This window comes from Dipodomys spectabilis, unplaced genomic scaffold, assembly GCF_019054845.1.
Source record: "Dipodomys spectabilis isolate Male_0828 unplaced genomic scaffold, ASM1905484v1 ptg000191l, whole genome shotgun sequence".
NCBI classification, from domain to species: Eukaryota; Metazoa; Chordata; class Mammalia; order Rodentia; family Heteromyidae; genus Dipodomys; species Dipodomys spectabilis.
In genome coordinates this window covers 1,394,784-1,399,651 of record NW_024870868.1, presented here as the reverse complement: position 1 = coordinate 1,399,651, position 4,868 = coordinate 1,394,784, and positions in this window count along the sequence as shown.

The window sequence follows — 4,868 nt, the reverse complement described above, 5'->3', positions numbered from 1 at the left end:
AATCTAAGTTCTTACTTTATCGTTTTCCTTAGGCTTTATACTCAGATTAATCTCTGATGGGTGACAAATCAAGATATAAACATTTTTTAAAACTGGCTAAATTTAGGCTGAGGAATCTAGGTACAATGCAACTCATGCAGATAGGCCTCATAAGTCATGAGACCCTGGTATCAAAATGTTAACCAATGCTTACTGGTGTCATGCTTATGAGATTCTGTGTATTATAAACAGTGGTTATTAGAATGGTTTTGGAATCAACATCATTTCATGAGTTAAGAACTGAAGAGAGACATTATACTCAGAACAAAATTTAAGGAGGCATCCAAAATTAGTTACCAAGATATACAACATGTCTCACAATGTTTTAAAAATGCCAACTAAAGGAAATAATTTACGAAAAACCATCAACATTTACAATAAATGCAGAATCACTACGACTGATTTTTCTTTTACCCCAGTTGCAATACGGCTTACATAATACTTTTCTGGTGGTATGTTTAATTAAGCCTTGATATTTAGTTGGAGAAGTTAGGTTCTTTCATATATTCATTTGTCAGATCAAAGAGGAAATGAATTCCATTCCAGAGTCAACATCCATAATAATGTTACAGATGCATCCTGCTACTTTGGCAAATTTTTAAATCAGCTTGAGTAACTGGGGTCTTTTTTTGGATCTAAATAAATAGGTATGCAATTTTGTCAGTACTAGAAAGATTTTGACCACCATTTGTTAAGCTATTATTTTCTAGAAAATACTTCTCTCTTTTCATGAGATTTTTTTTAATTTAATTTTATTTTTGGGGGGAAACATACTGTACACAGGGGTTACAATTACATGGGCAGGATAATGCGTACATTTCTTATGAAGCATTGCACCCTCCTCCTTTGTTTACGCTTCACATCCCTTCCCAGCCTCCACCCCCACCCAATCCTCTCCCCTTCCACCCCCCCTCTCGCAATAACGTTGTAAAGCTCGTTTTCGACATGACAACTTGTACTTCTCATTGTTGCAACAGGTCCACCTGTATCATTAAACGACTTGTTTTTACCCATCTCCAACACGAGTTATACTGATATCAAATATAGTGAAAGCAGGGGTTATACTGTGGGGGAGGGACATACAGAGCAACAAAGAGATAATCTTATAAATGCGTTAGAAACAAATGCATGAAAGAAAAACACATTAAAATACATATCTAAGGGTTCATTTTCCTAACATCACATTATCTGACCTTTTCTGCTTGACTCATACATATACTAGATATTACAAATAAGGGAAACCATGGGACCTATGCTTCTTTGGGCCTGGTTTACTTCACTTAATATAATTTTTCCAAGTTTTTCCATTTCCTAACAAATGGGGCAATGTCATTCTTTCTGATGGAGGCATAGAATTCCATTGTGTATATACACAACATTTTCTTGATCAATTCATCTACTGAGGGGCATCTGGGTTGGTTCCATATCTTAGCTATGGTAAATAATGCTGCAATAAACATAGTTGTGCTGGTACCTTTAGTGTGGTCTTGTTTGTAAGCATTTGGGTAAATGCCAAAAAGTGGGATTGCTGGGTCATAGGGGAGCTCTATGTGTAGTCTTTTGAGGAAACTCCATACTGCTTTCCAAAGTGGTTGAACAAGTTTACACTCCAAACAACAATGAAGTAAGGTTCCCTTCTGTCCACATCCCCTACAGCATCTGTTGTTATTACAGTTCTTCATTATAGCCATACTAACTGGGGTAAGGTGGTATCTCAGCGTAGTGTAGATTTGCATTTCTTTTATGGGTAGGGGGGATGAGCATTTCTTCATGTATCTATTGGCTATCCTTCTTTCCTCTTCAGAGAAGTTTCTCTTTAGTCTTTAACCCACTTATTTATTGGGCAGTTGTTTCTTTGAGGGTTTGTTTTTGGGGGATTTAATTTTTTGAGTTCCAAGTATATTTAAGATGAGACCCTTGTCTGTTGTATGGCTAGTGAAGATTTTCTCCCAATCCATGGGCTTTCTATTGATCTTGCTAGCTATGTGCTTTGCCATGCAGAAGCTCTGCAACTTCATGCAATCTCATTTGTCCAACCTTTCTTTGATGTGTTGTGTTTCCGGGTCTCTATTCAGAAAATTTCAGCCTGAGCCAAGGAGACCTAGGGTTTCTCCTATTCCATCCTGTAATGTTTTCAGAGTATCTGTTTGACTTCGAGGTCTTTGATCCATTTGGAGTTGATTCTGGTGCAGGGTGATATATAGGGATCTAGCTTTAGTTAACCAATTTTTCCAGCACCATGTACTGCAGAGGCTGTCTTTCTTCCATTCTATTGTTTTAGCTCCCTTATCGAAGATTAGATGGCTATAGGTCTGTAGGTTCATTTCTGGGTTTTCAATTCTATTCCATTGGTCCTGAGGTCTGTTCTTATTCCAATATGAAGCTGTTTTGATTACTATGGCTTTATAGTAGTTTGAAATTTGGTATTGATATTCCTCCAGGAGTGTTCTTTCCGTTGAGGAGCGTTTTGCTATTCAGGGTCTTTTATTGTTCCATATGAATTTTTGGATTGCCTCTTCTATTTCCTTGAGGAATGAGGTTGGAATTTTGATTAGTATCTCATTGAATTTGGAGATAGCCTTGGGAAGTATTGCCATTTTCACGATGTTAATCTTTCCAATCCAGGAGGATGGGACCTTTTGTCATTTTGTAAGTTCTGTTTGATTTCCTTTTTCAAGATTTTAAAGTTTTCATCATAGAGGTCCTTCACTTCTTTGGTTCAGTTAATTCCTAGGTATTTTATTTTTTGTGGGGCTATTACAAATGGAGTTGCTTTCCTAATTTCAGCCACCCTTTTCTCATTGTTGGCATACAGAAAAGCTATTGGTTTTGGAGGGTTAATTTGATACCCTGCTACTTTGCCAAAGTTTTGAATCAGCTTGAGTAATTTGGGAGTGGAGTCTATGGGATTCTTTAAATACAAGGTCATGTGGTCTGCAAAGAGGGAGAGTTTTATTTCTTCTTTCTCTATTTAGATCCCCTTTATGTCTACATCTTGTCTTATTGCTGTAGCTAGGCATTCTAATACTAGATTGAAGAGAAGTGGAGAGAATGGACATCCTTGTCTTGTTCCTGAGTTAAGAGGAAATGGCTTTATATTTCACCATTAAGTATAATGCTGGCTTTAGGTTTGTCATATAGAGCCTTTATTTTATTGAGGAATGTTCCATGGATTCCTAATTTTTCCACAACCTTCATTATAAAGGGGTGTTGGATCTTTTCGAATGCTTTTTCTGCATCTACTGAGATAATCATGTGGTTCTTATTCTTGCTCCTGTTGATGGGATGAATAATAGTTATTGATTTGCGTATATTGAACCAGCTTCACATCCCTGACTTGAATCCTGTTGGATCGTGGTTTATGATTTTTTTGGATGGATTGTTGAAGTCGTTTGGCCAAAATTTTTTGAGAAGTTTTGCCTCAATGTTCAGCAAAGTAATGGGTCTGTAGTTCTCTTTCTCTGATGAGTCCCTGACTGGTTTTGGGATGAGGGTTTTGATGGCTTAATAGAATGAGTTTGGTAGTGAACTTTCTCTTTCAATTTCATTGAAGAGTTGGAGGAGTATGGGTGTGAGCTCGGCTTTGAAGGCCTTGTAGAATTCCGCTGTAAAACCATCTGGTCCTGGACTTTTCTTAGGTGGGAGGTCTCTTATTGCTGTTGCTATTTCAATGCTTGATATGGGCCTGTTAAGATGGTTTAACTCATCTTGGTTTAGTTTTGGCATTTCAATATTTGCTAGGAAATGGTCCATTTCTGTCAAGTTCTCAAACTTATTAGCATAAGGTTTTGAGAAGTATTCCCTTAAAATGTTCTGAATCTTGGTTGTTTCCGTGGTGATGTTTCCATTCTCATCTCCTAGTTTATTTATTTGGGTGTATTCTCTTCTTTTTCTGATAAGATTTGCTAAGGGTCTGTGAATTTTGTTAATTTTTTCGAAGAACCATCTTTTTGTTTTGTTGATTCTTTCTACAGTTTTTTGGATTCTAATTCATTTAATTCTGATTTAATTTTAATTATTTCTTTCCGTCTACTGGATTGGGGTTTATCTTGCTGCTCTTTTTCAAGGAGGTTTGGATGTGTCATTAAATTGTTGGTTTCCGATCTCTCCAATTTGTTTATGTAGGAGATCAGAGCTACAAACTTGCCTCTGAGTACTGCCTTTGCTGTGTCCCAGAGGAGCTGGTAATTCCTGTCTTCATTTTTGTTGAATATCATGAACATTTGAATTTCCTTTCTAATCTCTTCCATGACCCACTCGTGATTTAGCAGTGTGTTGTTCAGCCTCCTTGTGATTCCGGACTTTCTTTGGTGATTTTTGGTGTTGAGATCTAATTTTATTCCCTTGAGGTCAGCGAGAATGCAAGGTATAACTTCAATGTTTCTGAATTTTCCAAGTTTGCTTTGTGGCCCAAAATGTGGTCTGTTTTAGAAAATGTTCCCTGTGCTGCTGAGAATTGTAATATCCTCCTGAAGGAGAGATCCCTTAATTTTTATGTAGCGACCTTCTTTATCTATTCCCACAAATTTTAATTTGAAGTTTATTTTATCTGATATTTGGATGGCAACTCCTGCCGGTTTATGGGGGCCGTTTGCTAGGTAGATTTTATTCCATCCTTTAACATTGAAAATGTGTTTGTTTTTATGGGCAAGATGTGACTCCTGAAGGTAGCAGATAGAAGAGTCTAGTTTTTTAATCCAACGAGACAGTCTATGTCGCCTAATTGGAGAGTTTGACCGTTATCGTTAAGAGATAGGACTGAGAGGTATTTGGGGGTTCCTGCCATGTTCTCCACCTTCTTGGGGGCTGCGAACACTGGGTTCTTCCTA